Source organism: Rana temporaria, chromosome 1, assembly GCF_905171775.1.
Source record: "Rana temporaria chromosome 1, aRanTem1.1, whole genome shotgun sequence".
Classification (NCBI taxonomy): Eukaryota; Metazoa; Chordata; class Amphibia; order Anura; family Ranidae; genus Rana; species Rana temporaria.
In genome coordinates, this window is record NC_053489.1 from 172269908 (window position 1) to 172294641 (window position 24734).

Below are 24734 nucleotides of genomic sequence, written 5' to 3' on the forward strand. Positions count from 1 at the left end.
GTCAATTTCTGGGTAGTTAAAATCCCCCATTATTATCACCGTCCCAGCCCTTGCAGCCCTTTCCATCTGTGCAAGGAGCTGAGTCTCCACCTCCTCATTAACATTGGGTGGTTTATAACAAACTCCAATGATTAATTTTGAACTACGCACATCTGTATGCAGTTCCACCCATAATGCTTCAGCCTCACCACACTCTCCATCAACCAGGTTCTCTTTCACGCTTGCTTTGAGGTCACTTCTCACATAGAGACAGACCCCTCCACCTTTCCTTTTTACCCTGTCTTTCCGAAAGAGAGCATAGCCAGGAATATTAATAGCCCAGTCATGTGAGGATTGAAGCCAAGTTTCAGCAATACCGATTACATCATAGCTCTCCTCATGCACCAGAGCTTCCAACTCACCTGTTTTGCTTGGCAGACTTCTGGCATTGGTGAACAAACACTTAAATGTATTGTTACATTTTTCTCTAGTGTTTTTCATATAATTTATAGTAGTACAAATGGCACTATTATTTCCAATGGCTGTTTGCAACATGGGAACTTTCTTGTCACCTGCCATGACCCTCCCCCCATCTATCCCCATTCCACTCTCCATTAATGTCTGACCCCTAGCTGACCTGTGTACCCGATGTAATTCTAGTTCACCCTCCCCCCTCAATCCTAGTTTAAATACTCCTCCAGCATTCCCATAAACCTCTCCCCCAGCACAGCAGACCCCCTTCCATTCAAGTGCAAACCGTCCTTAGCATATAGGTTGCACCCCAATGAAAAGTCATCCCAGTGCTCTAGAAACCCAAATCCCTCCTTCCTACACCAGGTCTTTAGCCATGCATTCAGCTCTCTAATCTCCCCCTGCCTTTCCTGTGTTGCGCATGGCACAGGAAATATTTCAGAGAATATCACCTTGGAGGTCCTTCCCTTCGTCTTGCAGCCTAGTTCTTTAAATTGATTCTTAAGGAGCCTCCACCTTCCATGTATACTGTCATTGGTTCCAACGTGGACCAAGACAGCTGGGTCATGCCCAGCCCCTCCCAGTAATTTATCCACCCGGTCCACCACATGCCGAACCCTGGCACCAGGGAGACAGCAAACCATTCGGTTGAAGCGATCCTGGCGACAAATTATTCTATCAGTCCTTCTGATTATAGAATCCCCTATTACCACCAACTGTCTAGGCCTACCTGCACTCCCCTCCCCACCTCTACTAGATGGGTTGCTCTCCCGGCTGTTAGGGGTAGCAGTAACATCTAGGGCTGCCACCTCTGTGTTTGCCACCTCCACATCATCACCCAAATTGGCAAATTTGTTTTGATGCACAAATACAGGACTGGCCTTCCCTTTCTGCACACCCCTTCCACTCCCTCTAGCTACATTAACCCATCTCCCTATCTGATAATCCTGACTTGCCCCTCCACCCTCCACATCAACCTTACTGACCACCTGCTCAGCGAGCAGAGAACCCCTTTCAAGGTTGTCATTTCTACCCAGTGTTGCAACTTGCTCCTCCAGATCTCTAATACGAGCTTCCAGAAGGGCAACCTGCTCACATCTGTCACAGCGGTATCCATCTTGGAGCTGTTGCACCAATTTTGCATACATGTGACACACTGTGCACTGAGCAAACCCTTCAACCCTGCTAGCACTCATTTCCCAGTTACAATACAATTACTTGTAGGAAGTTTAAGAAGTTACTTACAGTTTTAGAAGACTCCTGTCTTAACTCTTGTTTTAAACTCCTGGTTTTTAACTCATCACTTGTATTCAAAAATCCCACTTCTGATCAGAAATTCCACAGATCTACTCTTAGCAAGGAGCACACAGACGATCGTTTTTTTTCTAACAGTTCTTTATCCATAGGAAAATTTTAAAACATGCTCTATTTTTTTTCACCGATGGAAAACAAACCGATGGGGCCCACACACGATCGTTTTTTTTTTCGATGAAAACAGTCCAACTGTCCGTTTTCATCAGACAAACCGATCATGTGTACAGGGCTTCAGGCCCCGTACACACGTCCGAGGAACTCAACGTGCCAAACACATCGAGTTCCTCGTCGAGTTCTGTGTTGAAGCCGCGGAGGATCTCGGCGAGCCAACTTTCCTCATTGAACAACGAGGAAATAGAGAACATGTTCTCTATTTGGCCCGACGAGTTCCTCGTCGGCTTCCTCGGTGAAAAGTGTACACATGACCGAGTTTCTCGGCAGGATCCAGCTCTGATCGAGTTTCTGGCTGAATTCTGCCGAGAAACTCGGTCGTGTGTACGGGGCCTAAGAGTTACCTATGTGTAAAGGAATATTGACTAAGGTACTCACATATTTCCTTTGTCATAACCAAATTTACTTATCAGATTTTTACAAAGTCCGAAACAATACTTTCTGTCAGCATGCTTCTGGAACCTATCATAAATATATAGACACACTTGAAGCAATGTATATTCTCTTTACAGCTTCTATATGAATGTGTATACATTGTGCACCTACTGAGTAAATGGGTCATGAGAAAAAATGTCAGGAAAAAAAAAGGACAGAATGGCAAAGAATGGGAGAGGGAGAAATGTTTTTTTTTTTTTTTTTATATATCCATGAGAAATAATTTCAATGTTAAACAGGGAGTAGTCTCTGAATTCATCACTTTTGAGCAAGCGATAGAAGTGAAGCTTCGTACACACGACCGAGGAACTCGACGGACGAAACACATCGTTTTCCTCGTCGAGTTCCTTCTTAGGCTGTCGAGGAACTCGACAAGGCAAGTTTCTCCATTCCCATCGAGGAAAAAGAATACATGCTCTCTTTTTGGCTCGATGGGATCCTCGACAGTTTCCTCGTCGAAAAATGTACACACGACCGGTTTCCTCAGCAAAAAAAAAATCCCAGCAAGTTTCTTGCTGTTTTTTGCCAAGAAACTCGGTCGCGTGTACGAGGCCTGACAGATAAAACATGATCTCCGGGGATATACTGTAAGCTCTGATGAATAGCCTGGGCAGAGTTTCTTTACGTAATTATTGACCACACATTTTCCCCTGTAATCAGTAGATATACAGTTCTCATATGTGCTTATGTACATATTGTCACATTAATTCTAAGCCTGGTCACGGCCAGTAAAACAAGGAAATGTTCTCTGAGAGAGAAGCAATCCTAGTAAAGCAGTGCTGCTTTATGCTTCAAAGATTAAGTAGATACAGATTTAAGTGGTAGAAATCCGGCTCAGTGATGGAAATATTAGCCTAGGGATATACAAACGTGTGTCAAAACAATCTGCAACTACGGGAAGATGTTTCTAAACCAGTATTTGGACCTACCTGTTTTACCAGTTACTTCAATCTATATTGTGACTGTATACACTACACTGTCTATGCATCTATGACATATAACGAATAATGGTTACAAATAACGATCTATAGAACAAATAACGAATGCATAAAAAAATGGTCTGGAGACAAAGGGTTAGGACCTACTCATAGGGTTATGATAGGACAGGAAATTTTAAAAGCAGCAGGTGAAGGAGTCCTTTTAACATCCTTTCTTGCCATACTGACCCCAACCAGAGGTAGATAGATTACAGGTGGTCTCCATAAACCCATGTAGACCTAATATCACACTGATACTCCAGGAATACAGCTTTACACACCAGTGACATATTTGGAAGTGATCCTTCCTTCCAAAGGATTTGTGCTTCTGTCCATCCAGCCTTATGTTTTCACAGCCCCATAAGACAGCATAGCCAACTGGGAGACCTTACTTTTCTCTGCTGCATTTGAGCAATAAAGCTTGGTTCTATCCTCAGCCTGTGAGTGGAAGGAGCAGCGCCAGACAAACAAGGTCATCTATCTGCTCTCTTTTTCTGTAAATGTGACAACTGATTGGCTCAGATTGCTGTCCCTCCCTCTTTGGTTTGTGCTTGCTGGGCAGTGGAATACAGCATATATAAGAAAAAAACTGCGTTATTGAAAATAAGTGTATAAAGCTGCAACTCACATGTTATACAACACAAAAAAGACATTATAGAAGAAAAAAAAGCTGCACTGCAAATTGACCTGTGAAGCACTAGCCCACTAGAGCTAGTGTGGGTGCACTCACCAACAAATTAATTCGTGAAAAAAACAAGTGATAAATTTAAACATAAAGAAAAAAGGGGGGTGTTTAAAGGTGTTGTAAATAATGTTTTATTTAATTTTTTATAAAAATAAAAAGTGTAGCGCTGTGAATGTGAATAGATGGGGCAAACCATCAATAACGAAGTGACACAAATGGAACCATAAAAATGTGATAAACCCCCCCCCCCCCTCTCCCCCCCTTTTTTTTTTCTTCTTCTTCTCTCGTGCTCTTCTTGAACCGTATCTAAAGATTGGGACTTACTGATCTTTGTAGAGCTTTCCTCCGCCCACAGATAGCTCCCCGTAGGGGTGGGCGGGACGAGGGAAGACCCGTTATGGTTCCTGATAACGTGAGTTGTTCTGCCTCCCACACTAGGCTTGGATGGCAAACCCGGCCTTTGAGATGCATCATTGGCACTCTCCTTCCACGTGTCAGTCGACGTTTGAATGTTGTTTCACTGCTTTCATGCTACTACAGCGATGTTTCACTTATGTTATAGTTTGACTATGTCTGTACCTGTTCTTATGCTTCCAATATGTACCGCTGGTTGCACCCAGTCTAGTACCTGACTGTCCCTGTTTATTTGCTGAATATTCAATAAAAATTGTTTATAAAAAAAAAAAAAAAATTGATGAATCCTAATGTGCAAATTAATAAGCCCTTTTGCTATATGGACAGTAATATGACCAGAAAAAGGGGGTATATAGAGTGTAACACAATATAAATCATAAAATGTGTTAAAAATGATATCAACACAAATGCAGTGAAAATGTATAAAAAACAGCCGACACCAAATTCAGTGTAAATGGCAGGAAGCGCCCATGAAGAAAGAAATGAAAAAAAAAACAATCCTGATTAAGGGTAAGTGGTCAGACTCAAAAGCTGTAAACATCAAACAGTTCATCAATAAATATCCAAGTGGGGAGAGACTTGTCCAAAGTCGCACTGTACTCGGTACTTCAAGCGATCTGTATGTACTTGGTGTAATATACAGAATGCCACCCGGGAGTGCCTTCACCAATGGGCAATGGGAGAAATGAAAACTCTCACCCTCCGGAGTGGACCCAGCTCACCATACGGTGGTGGATCGCATGCGCTTAATCACACCAAGGACTTGAAGGGACTGGATCTACAGAACACTTCCTCCTCTCCACCGGAAACAGCCTTCGGTGTCAGACCAACCGTTGTGGCATAAAGATCTGGTATACTGGAGCCAAATATTGTCTGATAGAATGCATTAAGGTGAAAAAAACTTTTACCTTTACAAGCCCTTTAAATCCAACTGTCTAACGAAAATAGACTATCAGTTTCTACATTTTATACACACAATGAAGGTTGTTAAAATTCCCAAGGGTGGCACTTAGAAAAACGAACACAGAAAGTCTTTGATTAATAAAAAACGAAAGAGTGATGGCAGTCCATACAAAGTGTGCTGATGAATCATCCACAGTGACACATAATCCAAAAAAACACCCGGGAGGAAGAGAGGACAGAAAAGCGCCTCCACCTGAGCACACACTGCCGCTTACTGCAATGATATGATCCCTAGTTTCAGGGGATCATTGAGCGCATGTGGCTAATAACCCAGCCTGGGGTCTCTGTGGCATAAACCGGATGTCCCAACTTCAATGATGGTAACCCTCGTGAGAAGTTAGAAGGATCCTTTTGTTATTTTGAAGACATAGCTGTTCATCTGTGTCCATGTGACGGGCACAATATTCAATTCACAGCAGGATTTACCAATTTCATACACTGTATGTTGTGCACCAAGGAGTGCCACCAAGAATCAGACAAGGAATCGATGCAAGCTTCTTCCTCTTCTCTCTCTCTCCTCCTCTCTCTCCTCCCTCTCTTGTTTTCACCCTCTGCACCAGATCTTGATCATACATTGCCGCTGCACCTTTCCTGCCTTCCTTATTATGTATCTAGGATTTCAACAGGGCCATCTTTAAGGAAGAGCAAAAGGGGAAGCTGCCCCGGGCCCTGTCATTGTTGTGGGGCCATGAGCAGCTGCCTCATACTTGCCAACTATCCCAGTTTAAATTCCCTTGTCCCTTGAAGTTTTAGTCATGTGCTGTGTCCTGATATCTCAGTGTGAAGTGCTGCTACTAATGCTGCCCAGCTCTGCCCTATTGTGTACAGATGACTCACCTGCAGACCTTGTGTTTACATGTAAATAACTGTCATTCATATGTAATAACATGAGCATTCATATGTAAATAGCGGAATGATTCATATGTAAATAGCTGAGGCCGGTGGCATTCATATCTAAATAAAGGCGGCATTCATATGTATATCATGCCCCGCTACAGTGAAGAGAGGGGCATGATAACCTCTAGCAATCAATAAGTAACCTCTAGCAACCAATCAGTGAACAGTATTACAGTAATCTCTAGCAACCAATCTCAACAAGAAGAAATCATGTGATGTAACCTCTAGCAACTAATCAGTGAGCCATAATGTGTGCTGTAACTTCTATCAACCAGTCAGTAATTGGTAATGATATGCTGTAACCTCTGGCAACCAATTACAATCACTGACTGATCTGATACAGTAAACTGATTTTAAGTCTAGCTGATATTTATTGTATGTCTCAGAGCAGGTGGAGAGCAAAATTGAATGGGGGGAGGGCCTCAAGAAAATTTTTGCCCAGGGTCCAATCAAGATTAACCACTTAACAACCGCCCTATAGACGAAATACGTCTACAAGGCGGTTGCTTAACTCTAGAAGGGCGTCAATGTACGTCCTCCCAGAATCGCGCTCCCGCGCGCCATGTGGGGCGCGCACACGGGAGTTTCCCTGACCGCCGGGTCCTCCGGACCCGGCTGATCACGGATCACGGTAAATCGCCGCTGATAGCGGCGGTTTACCACGTGATCGCTCCGTCCAATGACGGAGCGATCACTAGTAAACAAACCGGCGTCATGTGATGACGCCGGTTCCTCCCTCTCCTCTCTGTACCGAACGGTACAGTGTGAGAGAGGAGAGGGGAGAGAGCGGAAGCAGCAGCAGCTGCTGCTGCGGGCTGGATCTGTGACACATGCAGTCACAGATCCAGCCATCCATCCCTCCCTGTGCAATACTCTGCAATGCCCCCATACTCTGCAATGCCCCCATACTCTGCAATATCCCAAAATACTCTGCAATACCCCGCAATACTCCGCAATGCCCCGCAATACGCCGCAATGCCCCGCAATACGCCGCAATGCCCCGCAATACCCCACAATACCCCGCAATACCCCACAATACCCCGCAATACCCCACAATACTCCGCAATACACCACAATACTCCGCAATACCCCACAATACTCCGCAATACCCCACAATACTCCGCAATACCCCACAATACCCTGCAACGTCGTCTATGGGGATTTTTAAGTAGCAAAGTTTGGCGCCATTCCACAAGCGTGTGCAATTTTGAAGGGTGACATGTTGGGTATTTATTTACTCGGCGTAACTTCATCTTTCACATTTATGCAAAAGAATGAAGAAAAAATACTAAATTTGCCAAATTTTATAACAGAAACAAATAATTTTTTTTTTTTTTTTACAGAATTTTCAGTCTTTTTTCTCTTATAGCGCAAAAAATAAAAAACCCAACGGTGATTAAATACCACCAAAAGAAAGCTCTATTTGTGTGAAAAAAAGGACGAAAATTTCATTTGGGTACAGTGTTGTATGACTGAGTAATTGTCATTCAAATTGTGAGAGCACCGAAAGCTGAAAATTGGTCTGGTTATTAAGGGGGTTTACGTGCCCAGTGGTCAAGTGGTTAACGACGGACCTGGATTTCAACATATCCTCCCTTTAGTTATCATAGGTAATATATAGAACTTACACTTTAGCGTTTAGCATGTCAAGAGATATTCTTGTTGCCATATTGGTCACCTTTCTTAATTTATGACTGATTACTGCTATAATGATACCACCTCTCCTGATGTCAGAAAGGAATTTTCCTTTTCATTAAAACATAATTAGCTGCATTGTCTCTTGGGTTCTTTGTTCTCTTCCTCCGAATCCTCAGCTCAGTTGTCCTAATAAGACCTTAGGAGAACTAAAAATTAAACTGGTCATAATAACTGCTGAACTTATGGTATGATAAAGGTTTATGTTTTACTTGTTTTACGTAAAAAAAAAAAAAAACATGTATTGCTTGCAGAAATAATGGCAACATAATGCACAGGTAAGAATTACATTGCATGTCAGAGTTGCACCATATTCGCTGCCAGCATATAAATGCAAAGGGGTTGATTTTTTAAAGGCAAGTAGACTGTGCACTTTGCAAAGTACAGTTGCAACATGCAAGAGCAATTGCTCCACAGCTTAGTAAATGACGCAACGGCTCATTTTGCAAAGAATACCCAATCACGTGCAAGGAGAATAAAAGATAAAAAAAAGATCAGCATTTTTGCTTGCACATGATTGGATGATAAAAGTCAACAGAGCTTCTGCTTATTTACTAAGCTCTGGGGCAACTGCTCTTGCAGAGTGAAATTGAACTTTGCAAAGTGCACAGTCTATTTGTCTTTAGTAAATCAACCCCAAAGCATAACTATAAAAAGGACACAGCACAAATTAGGCATTGTAGAATTCTGTCATAAAAATAACATATTTCATTACATCCCCTTTGGTGATGAGCAAATGAAACTTATGTAGATTCAGCGCTCTGGCACTCCACAGATACTTGGAATTTACCATTCTGCATCATGAGGCCAGACACCTGTTTTAATTTTCTGGTTGCCGTCTCTAGTTCATGCCAGCGGTTTATGTGAAAAAAAGCATCCGTTTGATCTCTGCCTCTTTTTCCTTTACTTAGGAATAGAAAACACTTCACTCACCTGAAAGAAGTGTCAGCTTCCAGAACTCACAGTATTGAAATACAGATCCAAGTATGGCAGGGAAATGCTATGTAAACAAGGCAGACTGCCGTTCTGTCAGTAGGGAGGAATTCGTATCTTTGCCTTCCCATAATACAAGCCAGGGGAGGGCTGGGCTGGGGGGCAGGGTGGCAATTGCCTCCCAGGCCACCCTAACTTATGTTCAAAATGCCTGCTACCACTTTATTTTTCATTCAGGTCTTGGAAGTCGGACTGAACACTAGCTGTTGTATTCCAGGAGTGAGAAACCCTGACACCCCAAGCTGACCCCCCCCCCTCATACACCCCATGTAACCTGCCCCAGTTATCAGGCTGCATTGATGGGCACTGGAGTTGGCTGCACTGATGGGCACTGGTGAGGCTGCATTTAAAAACCAGATGGCCCATTGATGGTGCCATTGATGGTGAGCTGATTCAGCGGTTCAATAAGCCACTTGACTGGACTTGCCCCCCAGGCCTAAGGCTGCCAGCCCTCCCCTGATACAAGCACATCCCACACAGTGAGTAAGCACATTTTATGTGGACATTTAACTCTTTGATTGCCCCTGATGTTAATCCCTTACCTGCCAGTGTCATTAGTACAGTGACAGTGCATACTTTTAGCACTGATCACTGTATTAATGTCACTGGTCCTCAAAAAAGTGTCAGTTAGTGTTTGTTTAGTGTCCAATGTTGCAGTCCCGCTATACGTCGCTGATCACCGCCATTACTAGTAAAAAATAAAAAAATAAATGAAAATTCCATAAAAATATTGTAGACGCTATAACTTTTGCGTAAACCAATCAATATAAAAAAATAAATGAAAATTCCATAAATTCCATAAATATATCCTATAGTTTGTAGATGCTATAACTTTTGCGTAAAAATATTTTACCAAAAATATGTAGCAGAATACATATTGGCTTAAATTGATGAAGATTTTTTTTTTTTATTGGATATGTTTTATGGCAGAAAGAAAAAAAATATATATATTTTTTTTCAAAATTGTCTGGCTTTTTTCTTTATAGCCCTAAAAATAAAAACTGCAGAGGTAATTAAATACCACCAAAAGAAAACTCTATTTGTGGCAAAAAAAGTACATATACTTTATTTGGATACAGTGTTGTGCAATTATCAGTTAACTGGTTAAGACCTGGACCATTATGCAGGTTAAGGACCTTGCCCCTTTTTTCGATTCAGCACTGCGTCGCTTTAACTGGCAATTGCGCGGTCGTGCAACGTGGCTCCCAAACAAAATTGAATCCTTTTTTTCCCACAAATAGAGCTTTCTTTTGGTGGTATTTGATCACCTCTGTGGTTTTTATATTTTGAGCTATAAACAGAAATAGAGCGACAATTTTGAAAAAAAATCTAATTTTTTTTACTTTTTGCTATATTAAATATCCCCAAAAAAGATATAAAAACATTTTTTTCCCTCAGTTTAGGCCGATACGTATTCTTCTACCTATTTTTGGTAAAAAAAAAATCACAATAAGCGTTTATCAATTGGTTTGTGCAAAATGTATAGTGTTTACAAAATAGGGGATAGTTTTATGGCATTTTTATTAATAATTTTTTTTTTTACTACTAATGGCAGCGATCAGCGATTTTTTTCGTGACTGCAACCTTATGGCAGACACATCGGACACTTTTGACACATTTTTGGGATCATTGTCATTTTCGCGGCAAAAAGTGCTATAAAAATGCACTGGTTACTGTGAAAATGACAATGACAGTGAAGGGGTTAACCACTGGGGGTTAAGTGTGACCTCATGTGTATTTCTTACTGTAGGGGGGGCGGGGCTGGACATGTGATGTCACTGATCATCATTCCCTATATCAGTGAACAGACGATCACTGACACTGTCACAGAGAATAACGGGGAAGGTTTGTTCACACTCACCTCTCCCCATTCTTCAGCTCCTGTGACCCACGGGTCCCGCGGGTGCGGTTACGGAGCTTTGGACCGGGTCGCGAGCGACCCACGGCTGGGCTCTTGAGGACATACAGTACAGACCAAAAGTTTGGACACACCTTCTGATTCAAAGAGTTTTCTTTATTTTCATGACTATGAAAATTGTAGATTCACACTGAAGGCATCAGAACTATGAATGAACACATGTGGAATTATACATAACAAAAAAGTGTGAAACAACTGAAAATATATTTCATATTCTAGGTTCTTCAAAGCCACCTTTTGCTTTGATTACTGCTTGGCACACTCTTGGCATTCTCTTGATGAGCTTCAAGAGGTAGTCACCTGGCGCAGCACCCCATCACTCTCCTTCTTGGTCAAATAGCCCTTACACAGCCTGGAGCAGTGTTTGGGGTCATTGTCCTGTTGAAAAATAGATTATGGTACAACTAAACGCAAACCGGATGGAATAGCATGCCGCTGCAAGATGCTGTGGTAGCCATGCTGGTTCAGTATGCCTTCAATTTTGAATAAATCCCCAACAGTGTCACCAGCAAAGCACCCCCACACCATCACACCTCCTCCTCCATGCTTCACGGTGGGAACCAGGCATGTAGAGTCCATCCGTTCACCTTTTCTGCGTCGCACAAAGACACGGGGGTTGGAACCAAAGATCTCAAGTTTGGACTCATCAGACCAAAGCACAGATTTCCACTGGTCTAATGTCCATTCCTTGTGTTCTTTAGCCCAAACAAGTCTCTTCTGCTTGTTGCCTTTCTTTAGCAGTGGTTTCCTAGCAGATATTCTACCATGAAGGCCTGATTCACACAGTCTCCTCTTACCAGTTCTAGAGATGTGTCTGCTGCAAAAGGTGGCTACTTTAAAGAACCTACAATATGAAATATATTTTCAGTTGTTTCACACTTTTTTGTTATGTATAATTCCACATGTGTTCATTCATAGTTTTGATGCCTTCAGTGTGAATCTACAATTTTCATACTCATGAAAATAAAGAAAACTCTTTGAATGAGAAGGTGTGTCCAAACTTTTGGTCTGTACTGTATATATACGTCCATGTGCCCTGCCGTGCTATTCTGTCGACGTATATAGTTGTGCGGTGGTCCTTATGTGGTTAAAAAATGCAGTGCCGTATCGCCTACAAATGGCCCGATCATGTAAAAAGGTACTAGTCAAACAACCTAGTAAAAGGAGTGAATGGTTTGTTGCTGTAGGCTTTTGAATGTGTAGTTGTACACTGTGTATGGACACTTGTTAGGAGTGCACATGCTGAGATGGCTCCATGGGGCTCTGCAAAGGGATGAAGCCACCCTAAAGCAAAAACTGTGTAAAATTTCCCGTTCACAGATGAAAAACAGCATTCGTTCGCTGTTCTAACACACCTGGGTGAACTGCATAGGGTTTGCAGGTCACCTTTTTCTACGCCCATTAGTGCCTAGGGCTCTAAATAGGTGCGTCAAAAAAAACCCCGGTGCCTGAATAAGGGGTGGTAGCAGCGGCCATGGATATATTTGCGCTAGAGGGTGTGGCTGGAGAGAGGGGGCGGTGCCCATGCACCCTTATGGAGGCACCACCACTGTTTTACATTAAAGGGTTACTTCTATAAATGCAAAGTTCTACCAACTGAGCACAAAAAATGGTTGAGGTTCTGCCCCATTGTTTTTAGAAAATGGGGGGAAAAAAAACTAATTAATCTGCTCCCGCAACCAACAGAAGCAAACTGCCTTATTTAGTTGATAAGAGAACGTGGTCTAGAAATGACAGCCAACACTTCATAAGTGCTGGTGCAATGCAAGGGTTTTCTAATTACTTGCTCCTATTGAGGTATGCCACTATGCAACAGCAGATTTTGCTAGAAACTGCACCTCTGCTAAAAACATATTCAGATGCTGATTTAACACAGTACTGTGGCTGTATTTCTTCCCAGGTGCGGTTTAAAGAACAGTCAGTGACTGTGGTGGGTTGGGGATAAGTGCTCAGTACAGGAGATAAATGTATCGGACATAATGACATTTGCGTGAGCGTCAAACAATCATGCAAGCGTGCGCAATGTCATTTGGAATCTTTGTATTTGTAAAATGTGTGAAAATGACACCGTGGAACTAACGCCTGTCTGCCAAATCCCTTTTTTTGAATGTTACAAGTGTGATTTATGCAAAATATTTTTCTGCGTGAATTGGGTAACACTGAAAAAAAAAAAGAATAATATCTCCTAAATTGAAAGAAAAAAAATTGCATACAAACATACCCTACACATTATGCTACAGATGATTTTGTAGATTGGTTTGAGGTAATATCTTGATGCCACGTACACACAATCGTTTTTCGGGTTGTTAAAAATGACATTTAAAGTCGTACGTGTTGTACGTCACCACGCTTTGCTAGAGCATTTTTTTTTCACGATCGTGTGTAGGCAAGGCCGTTTTAACGATCGGGAAAAAAAATGCTCTAGCAAAGCGCGGTGACGTACAACACATACAACGGCACTTTAAAGGGGAAGTTCCATTCGGATGGCGCCACCCTTTGGGCTGCTTTTGCTGATTTCGTGTTAGTAAAAGATGATTAGCGCTTTTCAGTCTGTTACAGCGTGATGAATGTGCTTACTCCATTACAAATGCTAGTTTTTCCAGAACGAACGCTCCCATCTCATAATTTGCTTCTGAGCATGCGCGGTTTTTTCACATCGTTAAAGCCCACACACGACCATTTTTTACAATGTTAAAAACGTAGTGAAAAATTTGAGCATGTTCGAAATTTTTAATGCCCATTTTTTACATTGTGAAAAATGCTCTGGAGCGCACCCAAAGGTTTTTAATGACATAAAAAAAATTGAAATTTTTTACAACCCGAAAAAACGGTCGTGTGTAGGCGGCATTAGGTTGATCCAATGCAAAAACTGTTTTGGGTAAAATCACAGGAACCCTTGAATTAAAAAAAAAATTCCAAACTCTTTTTTAATTAAAACTTATTAAATAAAAATATATGTATCCAAATCTATTATTAAACTAAAGTCTAATATGATCAACAAAAAATAAATAAATAAATAAATAAATAAATAAATAAAGTATTCTGTAGTATAACACCAAACAAGCTCAGGCTGGGCTTCTCCCTTAATACCAATTGAGGATTTTGTTAGTTGGCCATTTTTTAAGTGTAATTTTGGTAAAGTGGGTGTAAATAATTTCCTGGCGAGAACTGTAGAACATAAAATTAATGTTTTGACCAATGCATGGATTTTTCTGCTTGAGTAGTTAGACTTATATTTAAAGCAATATGTGCGTTATCAATTTTATATCTTATATCAATTAAGGGATTCATGCACTGTTCTAGCAGAAGATTATTAAGATTTGTTGTCTCTTGTTATTTAATCTTAATTTCACACATTATGTTTTATTCGTGTTGACCACTAAATTAACTTACCTCGAATGGTGGCTGAGCCGCCCAATTGATCACAGGAGACGTGAGTGAGTGAATAATTTGTTCAGTGCTACAAATGTGATCTAAATCGCCTCAAGGCGCATTGCATCCAGTGATGTCCTAATCCTTCAGAAGAGGTGGGTCTTACATTTTTTCCTGAAGGCCCGATGGTTTTCTTCCATGCGGATGTCCGTGGGTAGAGCGTTCTATAGCCGCGGTCCTTGGACTGCAAATCTACGTTCTACCTTCAATTTATAGTGGGACTTGTGGAGGAGATTTTGGTTGGTTAATCGGAGAATGTGATTGGGGATGTAGTGTTTTATTTTCTCGCATAATTATTAATGAGCGTTTCCTTGTGTGCACTTGTGGGTGAGACAGAGGGTCTTGAATGTGACAGGATCCTTTACGGTTAGCCAATGAAGGGTCCTCAGTGAAGGGGAGATGGATTCCCAGGGTTTTTTCCCCGTTACCAGTCTGGCTGCCGTGTTCTGGACGACTTGTAGGCGTGAAGTCTGGTATTTAGGTAGTCTTATGTAGAGGGAGTTTGCGTAGTCTAGTCGGGAATTGATGATTGTTCCAACTACTACTGCTATTTCCTCTTCTGGAATTAAGGGGATGAGTGAGCCTGCGCAGCAGGCGGAGGAGATGGTGCGATCCGCTGACTACTGATCCTATTTGTGCATCCATCAACATCTCTGAGTCAAAGATGACTCTGAGACTTTTGACTTTGGTGCTCGGGATAATGGTCTAAGGATGGTGGGTGGTGTCCATGAAGTCTTAGCTTTTGTCTTTCGGTTTGCGAGGAGGAGAAGAAGTTCTGTTTTGTATTCATTAAGTTTACGGGAGCTCTCAGTCATCCAATCATCGATCAATGTGAGGCAATTTTCCAGTCCGTGATATTGGTCTTTTTTCCGGTGATGCAAAAATAGAGTTGAGTGTCGTCAGCGTATGAGTGGTAGCACAGGCCCTGTTTGCTAAAGATTTTGAGGAGTGGGCGGAGGTAGATATTAAAGAGCATGGGTGACAGGGGTGATCCTTGAGGGACTCCGCAAGAAATTGCATGCATTTCAGATGTGAAGGCTTCTAGTTTCACTGCCTGTGAATGATTTTCTAGGAAGGATACGAACCAGGGTAGGTTTAGAGTTTGCAACTCCAGATACTTATTTAAGGCAAATTAGTAGAGTTTTGTGGTCTACTGTGTCGAACGTTGCACTGAGATCCAGGAGACATGATTCTCCGTCATCTGCTGCTTCGAGGGCGTCATCCCATATTTTGAGAAGGGCTGTTTCTGTGCCATGGCCTGGGCGGAAGCCCGATAGTAACGGGTCCAAGAGTTTGTGGGAGTCCAAGTGGAGTTGTAGCTGTTGTACTACTGCTTTCTCCATAATCTTTGAGATGGTGTTAAGACTTGTTACCGGTCCGCATTAATTTAGGTCTTTGGGGGTCGAAATTGGGTTTCTTTAGGAGGTTTGATTATGTCTTGCTTGAGGGAGATCGGAACAATACCTTCTTTGAACGATTGATTTACGAGATGTGTTATGGTGGGTGCCAAGATGTCAGTACATTCTTTCAGGAGTTTTGTAGAAATTATGTCATTTGGTGATGTGCTGTCTCGGAGGCTTCTATTGATGTTTTTGGTGGTGTCAATGGTGATCGGGACCAGTGAAAATGTTGTCGATTGTATAATGTCTGCAATGATTTCTTCTTGATGCTTAGGCTGAGTGAGGTTGGTTGTTTTGTTTTTTGTTGAATTATTTCTCGAATGTTTTTGATTTTGATTTTGATTTTTGAATTTGTTATAGAATTCTTGCGTTTCGTTTGCTGGAGGCTCTAGGCAGGTAGGGTTCATAGTCTGAGCTACTAGTTTGAAAAGTTCACAAGGTCGGTTTAGGGCTTTTGAGATGGTGTTTGAGAAAAGTTATTTTTTTGATTTGAAGTTTGCTTTGTGGTATTTATTAGTGAGTGCTTTGTAGTTTGTGTGGTTTTCCTTTGTTGGGTTTCTTCTCCAGGCTCCTTCAGCTCTTCTGCGTTCTTAGTAAAGTAAGAGTGTCAATAAACCAACCCAAATTGTTTCTGCGGATGAGTGCTCTGTGTCTCGGAGCGACTGTGTCTGCTGTTTGTAGTAATGCTTTGTTTAAGGAGTTGAGTGTTTGTTCCGTGGATTGGTTTTGATTTAGCATTCCTATGTTTTTTGATAGTGTGGTTTTGAAGAGTTCACAGTGTAGTTTCTTCTGAGATCTTGAACAGTGTGTTGTTTTTGAGCGTTTCGGTTTTTTGGGAGATGGTGTTGGTGGTGATTTTAAATTTGATAGTGTGGTGGTGGCCAGAGCCGCGGCCTTTCCTGAGGGCCCAGGCAGCTCCAGCTGCGGCTTCAGGGGCCCGATGACGGCTGGTGGGGAGCTCCAGGTGAGGGACAGCTGGCTGGCCCGCTGGGGAGAGATATAGAATGCAAAAAAAAATCTTGGGTGGCCAGAGCTAGGCCGCAGCTGCATTCTTTCCTGTGGGTCTAGCGGCCTAGAGGGGGTGCCCAGGAGGTGGCAGGTAGCAGACGGCGGCTGCGGGCAGCGTGCAGGTGGGCTGAGGGAGCTGGCCTAGGGGAGGCCCGGGTCGAGGGGGATCGTAGCCTGGCCTGCTGGGGGAGAGAACGAGAGATTGCTCCTGGATGGTAGGAGCTCCTGTAACACACGTCCACAATGATGGATTTTAGTTGCTACCTATTATTTTTTCTGATAAGCATAATATAATATAAAGGAAACCATTTGTTCACTAATTTTTCCTGCAACCATGACATATCTTACCTCTATATATTTTACTATTGTAAAGGGTGTAAATGGGACTTTTTTTGAAAATCATATAACTACTCCTCTTTTTTTGTCAGGGCCATTTGATAGATAACATTGTGGATATTTGGCACTAATGTATTTATGTGTGGAATCATGGAAAAAAGAACTAGTAAATCAATTCCTTGTCTATAGTAATATTGAAAGGCATTGGTGCATTTAGATGTGGAATTTAATTACTGTACATTAGGAGATATAATCAAGCATTTAGTGGAATACATTTTTGGTATCATGGTAAAGGCAAAATAAACTCTTCGAAATTAAGTTGTATCAGAATTGTAAGCCATTGGTAAAAAAAAAATCAGAAGAACACATCTTTCCTAAACCATATAAGGGAGTCAGCACTGGGCTTAAAAATAAAATAAAAAAGTGAATGAAAGAAGAAAAAGGGAACCAAGAAGTACCAACAATATGGCTCAAGGCCATAAACATTTTGTAAGCATTGTATACAATTACCGTAATTTCCGGCATATAAGACGACTCTTGGCATGTAAAAAAATGCCTTAAAACTCGGGGGTCGTCTTATACGCTGGGTACCTGTGTGTTCAGGCTGCGGGCATCCATTATATAAAAGCCGCGCTCCTCCATGCTGTCCCGTGATAGGCGGAACACTCATTTTCCCAGCAGAGCCTCTGTTTCAGTGTTCCGCCTATCACGGATGCCTTCTCATCCTCGGACGAGAGGACATCCGTGATAGGCGGAACACTGAAAAGAGGCTCTGCTGAGAAAATTATCGTTCCGCCTATCACGGAACAGCATGGAGGAGGAGGCGCGGCTTTTGAATAATGGATGCCCGCTGCCTGACAAACGGTATGAACAGGAGAAGGTAGGGAGATTGTGACAGTGAGGTCGGCAATGGCACAGTGGGGTAGCATGTGTAATGGCACAGTGGGGCAGCATGTGTAATGGCACAGTGGGGCAGCATGTGTAATGGCACAGTGGGGTAGCATGTGTAATGGCACAGTGGGGCAGCATGTGTAATGGCACAGTGGGGCAGCATGTGTAATGGCACAGTGGGGCAGCATGTGTAATGGCACAGTGGGGCAGCATGTGTAATGGCACAGTGGGGCAGCATGTGTAATGGCACAATGGGGCAGCACGTGTAATGGCACAATGGGGCAGCACGTGTAATGGCACAATGGGGCAGCATGTGTAATGGTACAGTGGGGCATGTGTAATGGCACAGTGGGGCATGTGTAATGGCACAGTGGGGCATGTGTAATGGCACAGTGGGGCATGTGTAATGGCACAGTGGGGCATGTGTAATGGCACAGTGAGGCATGTGTAATGGCACAGTGAGATTTGAGAAAAGCTGAAAAAAGCCTGTTTCTGTCAGCGGTTGTTCCTGTCAGACTAGTAGGAAGGGGGTAGTCTTCTATGGCGAGTATATCCCAAAACCAAAATTTTAGCTGGAAAATTAGGGGGTTGTCTTATACGCCTAGTTGTCTTATACGCCGGCAAATATGGTAAGTAAGTGAGAAATTCAGACAAAGAAAACAAAGAAAAAAACATTTAGAAGGGAAATCGAAGGAAAATGTTAGTAAACCAACAATGCACTAGCTTAAAGGAACCTATTTAGAAAATAAAAAGCAAACCTTTACAACCCCTTTAATGTTATTAGTTATAGTATTGCAAGCTTTAGATAATTCTTGTTGTAATAATGTAGAAAACCTTGTTATGTCAAAATATCAAAAAAACAAAAAAGTTCATATAGTGTATGTGCAAAAAAACAATCCGAATCAAAATGTGAACTTACGGCCAAATCTAATATATTTCAATGGTGGAAAGGTAACTCCACTCCCCTGTTATTCTCCTTAATATCCTCCACTCTTTTCCATTACAAGATTTAAAACTGAAGTAATCAGCTCCACGTAAATCAAGGACTTCCAGTCTCGGCCATGACTGAAAGTGACGTCACCCGGCTCCCCCCGACACGTTGTGTCACAGATCACGTGGCTTTATCAAGGGTATGATAACTCAGGAGTAAGCCCATAGGTGTGCACACAGAAGAGAAACAGCTAAGATTGCTAGCAGAGGACCCCAAGAAAGGTTGTTCGGGGCCACTCTGAGCAATACCATTGCACATAGCAGGTAAGTATAAAATGTGTATTATTGTAAGAAGAAGAAAGCCTTTACAACAGCTTTAATGTTGTCTTAAAGAGTTTAGTTCTGCTAAAGGGAAAATAAAGGGGAAAAGCTTGAAAAAAAATGCAGCCACCACATCTAAGAAATGGTAAATATATCACAGTTTATGTTTTTTTATTTAGATTTGCCTTCAATATTTTTTTTATCTGTGAATGGAGGGGAGAGATACTAAAAAAATAGCAAAATGGGCACTGTATTACGGGGTACATACAACAACTAACATACACATATGTGGTATCGCTGAAATCACCAGGAGCAGAAGAATTTATTTTGGGTTGTTCTTTGGTGGAGAGTTATGGTAGTAGCAAGAAATATACAGATACATTTAAAAAAATATATATTTTTTTTACATTTTGGGCCAGTTTTTCTTTTGATAATAAAAACAATTTATTACCATTTACCACCAAACGAAAACCCAATGTGTGCTGAAAAAAACACGGCATAATCCACCTGGCTGTACAAAGAAGTTGTGATGATATGTACAATTTTACTAACACATATCAAAGCTGCAAAATTATGCTTAGGCATTTAGATTTGTTTTAGGCGCAAAAGGGGTAAACATTGCATTCAAGCAAATAACATTTTTAAAACGAGAGTTCAATAATGGCAGCCTCTATATTGTACATTTTCAGTAAGTGAGCTCAGGATGAAATAATGATGTTATTGCCTAATCTGGGTAATTGCAAACTAAAGTCATTAGACTGAGATTTTAATAAATCTGGGTGATTTCAGCAGTACAACAGAAATATTAAACAAATGAACCATTTTTACTTCAACTTACCAAAGATGAATAATGTGCACAGCACAACGTGCCATTTATTAATCACTGAGAAAAGCCAATAAAACAGAGTGATCCATTTAATTAGGGGTTTGAGGATCTATATATATAGAAAAAGCATTCAACTTAAATGGGAGTGATTTATCAAGTCATATCTGCGTTAAACTGATATCTTAATGAAATGTTAATTGTTAGCATGTAATTAGTTGTGGCTCTGGATAAACTGAAAGCACATTCCTAACCTGGGATTTTCTGGTTTAATAAAATATGCACATTTAAAATGTGAAAAAATTAAATGAGTGAATTCATTTATTCCAAGGGAATTTGTGAAATGCTTAATTGGAGAAGTCCACATTACTGCTGATATAATTTAGATTTTCAGCACTGTAAACAAAATTACTGTGCCAAAAACAAACGTATCAGTTTTCTTTACTGCTCCTTAAGAGGCTATTTAAATCCAACTGTTTTGGTCATTGCACACCTTCAAAATCAAATTACTACCAATACATTTAGGCAACAGTTTAAGGTCATGTTTACAATTTTAATGCTCCCACCCACTTCTCTTTAAGCCTCATACACACTACTAGGTTTTTTTACCTTTGAACCCAAACCAGACAGCTCATGACAGAGCTGCTGTACTCCCCTCCCCTTCCCTGTACTCCCCTGCTGTGCTATTGTGTTCTGACAGGGGAACAGTCCCCCACCAGAACACACTTGTCAGTGCCATTGGCTGAGAGCACTGAATGGTAGCTGGTCGGCAGACCTTTTTTGGGTATGACCCTTCGAAAGAAGCCAGCTGAACAGAAGTTTGGCCAGCTTCTGTCAGAACACCCCCAATTGAGCTCGACCCATTCAACTTAATGGGGCTGGGTCAAAACAGGTAGCAAGGTACTCAGTAGTGTACATGTACATCGCTGTAAGGCAGTTTATCTTACCCTGCTGCTCCAAAAAGCCTCTATCCCACATGGAGGGTGTAAGCCCTGTATGAAAACAGATACTTAGAAGAAAAGAAGGCTGGACAGCTGCACTCCTGTGCAATTTCTTTATTCAAGTGCCGGATACAAAGGTGAACTACAGGTATCAGCTCACATGTTTCACACCAAGGTCAGGTGCTTACCCATAGCTATTTGTAAGCACCCAACTTTGGTGTGAAACATGTAAGCTGTTACTTGTAGTTTACCTTCGTAGCCGGCACTTGAATAAAGAAATTGCACAGGAGTGCAGCCGTCCAGCCTGCTTTTCTTCTAAGGTAGTGGCGCAGTGGTGTTTGTTTTAAGGGGCTAAAACAGGCAGTGAGGAGGTGGCATAACACCTCTTTAATGCCTATTAAACACTTCTTGATAAGTGATCTATAGGGTATTGCTGTTCAAAGGGGCAAAGCTTGTGTAAATGAGCCCTTAAAACTAGCAAATATTTCTATCTCCTCGGTCCACCTCCCCTACCTCCACTCATTGTTCATCCTTAATTTAATTCTCGCTTGCACTGTACAGACTGTGATTCTAATACTCACCATCCCATCTTGAAAACTGCTGCCTAATAGGAGGATAGGAGCAGGCACAGGTTTCTTTTTGGCTAAATGCCTTCAGGGGCTACCTGCCCCAGTGGGCATTATGCCTACACAGTGTTGATCACTGTCCCAGCAGTTTCTACTGTGCAGATTGCAGAGAACACAACTCCACAACTTGTAACACCAGCAGTCAGTGGAGCCAGTATCATGACTTGCTGTGTTGCAACCCATTTAGGCTGTGAACACTTTGGATCACTGAACTTAATAAAATAAGAAATGTTTAGTTCTATTTTCATGAATCATCTCCGCTACATTACTGTCCTGATTTATTAAATAGACCAGGCTGGTGATACTGAAACTTTTCCAGATCCACAGTAGATTTTGGAACACAGGTTTCCTATTATTAATAAAAGATGACACACATTTTTCTTATCTTCTGCTTTGATATATGAGCAGTCAAACATGAGAGATTCTATTAGAGGGTTTTACTGATTAATTACTGATTTATTTTACATATTTCAGTATTACTTTAATAGTATGACTATTCATCTCACATTTTTTGTGATCTTTTTAGCTTTCCTTTAGGTCTGCATACAGCTATGGGACATACAATTAAAAAAAAAATGTATCTTTTTTTTTTCATTTTGTATAAGAATATAGGTGTGACGGAGGCGAAGGTGGAACAAATACACGCGGAGAGTTGGAGAACCCACAAAGCTTTTATTGAACTGTAGAGAGGTTGACACATGGCCAGGTAGCAGGAATTACAGACAGGCAAAACAAGAGTCAGTAATGCAGGGGCCGATGCACATCGGATAGCAGAGTTCCGGCTAGTAAAGGGTAATCCACACCAGGCTGGACAAACGGGAGGGGTAACAAAGTTCTGGCAGGTAGGGGTTGTCCATGCACAAATCTAGGCACACAATGGCAGAGTTCTCTACTCAGAACACTGGCTGCCACAGGGTTAATCCGCTCACTGGATGGAGTCTGCAGGGTTGGCAGGCACAGGGTAATCTATTCCCAGGATAGCACACAGAAGGGTTGGCAGGCACAGGGTAATCCATTCCCAGAATGGAGTCTGCAGGGATGACTGGCTTGGTAGCTCGGATGGGGAGGACGAGAGGGTGGTCTGGAGTGTCTGGCCGTAGCCCAGGACCACGCAGACTGGCAGTGAAATGAGCAGGAGCCGGGATGGGGGTCTCAACTCTCCGAAACCCTGCTCTGGTATTAATCTCCAGAGCTGTACGTGTGCTGGTGTCTAGGCAACCCCTGGTCTGGTGTCGGGTTGCCACGGTAACAAGCTCCGCCCCTTTCAATCCAGGCCCACACAGGGAGCGTGGCCTTTGTCTCCCCAGTGGGCACGGAGCGTGGGAAGATCGGGGCTGCACTGTGCCCATGGGGACAGGAGGGGGGGTGAGTGCGGTGACAGGCAGGTAGCCTGCATGTGAGAAATCCATATACAGGTGCAGTGGGGAGGCAGACTTCCCGGCGCCTAGCCGCGAAGAAGAGGCTGCTGACACAGCAGGGGGCAACTCCCTGGCGCCCAGTACCGAGTTCTACAAGTGGGTGCAGGGGAAGGCAATGGAGTGAGTGGCCAGTGGGGAATCCTGGGGATGTGGGACAGAGCTCTGGGGGTGCAAGAGACTGCGACAATAGGATAAGAATAAGAAATGGTGAAAACTCTGCCAGATTTGTTTCTTGCCATCTGGGTCCTGAATGAGAGAATTTACTCCCAGCCCTGTAGACACAGCAAGTGGGAGGAAATACTTTCCAAGTAAGGTATTGTCGTAGTTCTCCCCAGAACAAATTTCCCCTATCAACAGATTTGATCTCTATTCCTGTTCTGGTGACTCCAAATTTTGTATTTTCTTTCACTTTCAGTACTGGTTACCATTGTCAGTTTAAAAGAAAGAGGGTAAGTCTCCTCAGCAGTGACACACTAGAGAACAAAAACATGGACAGGGGTTCTAACCCCTTTATTTAAAAATGACAAAAATGATTTGGCCTTAGATGTCCATGGGGCTTTCTAAAGCAGTGAATGCAAAACTCGTTAAACATTCACCGCTATTCACTGGGGAATCATTCACTATTTTCATAAAACACATTTTCCTGGAAGATTTAACTGCACGTTCACCAGATCAAGTTACCTTAACCTACATTCACCAACATCTGTTGTTCAATAAATAAGCATCTTATTGTGCTATTCACCCTATTTATAACATGATGAATGTAACATTCCCTGCACATTTCCTTTGCACATGCATTCACAATCTGCATTTTAGAACAGAATTTAGATCTCTAGTCACACCTCCCCAGCATATTGCGGTGTCTTAGTCCACACATATTAACATGCTTTATCATGCATATTAACATCAGTTGAAGCAGTCAATTCACTTTGAAAGTTCTGTCACAGTGTAATAACACACAAAAAAAATGGAACACATGGCTAGACAATATACAGATTCTGCTATATGTGTTGAGATACACTGCAACCTGTGTGTTTGCAAGATGCACTAGGGTGTTGTATGTTTCCACAATAAACAGATGTAAAACCAGCCATGAAGTAGAGTTCCAGCTAAAGCTTTAACCAGTCATAACAATTATACCTCCCCCTCCTAACGCCTATGCTAACTAATCCCCAGTGGCAGCTGCAGGGAAGAGGAGAGAGCACCCAACAGTGGCTGGGCCACCCAGAAGCAATGGTGGCACCCATAGGCTCCCATGGGACAAACTCTGTCCGTGATCCCTCCTCTCCTCTGCAGCTGCCGCTGGCTGACACAGGGGAGCCGGACCCCATGACTGGACCACAGCAGGCTGAAAATAGGTAAATATATGCATCTATTTCTATTTAGGCTATTAAAATGTGATCTGATTTTAACTAAATTTCTAATATATACACTTAATTTTGATGATGCAGGGGTAATTTATTTTGGGAATCAGCCAATTAAAGAGTTCCGCTGAAAAAAAATATATTAAAAGCCAGCAGCAACAAATACTGCAGTTGCTGACTTTTAATATATGGACACTTTCCTGTCCAGGGTGCCTGTGATGGCGGGTCCCAAAGCCGATTTGTCCCTTGACCCTTGGGTGCTGCCGCCACCATCTTTGGGAAGGGAATCAAGGAAGTAAAGCCTTGCGGCTTCACTTCCTGGTTCCCTACTG

At 42.2% G+C, this 24734-nt stretch overlaps 1 protein-coding gene across 2 annotated transcripts in view; it reads right to left on the bottom strand.

The window, feature by feature from the left end:
• RPH3A (rabphilin 3A) overlaps nt 1–24734 on the bottom strand; it is a 373169-nt gene that overhangs the window by 223755 nt on the left and 124680 nt on the right. The window lies entirely within an intron of this gene.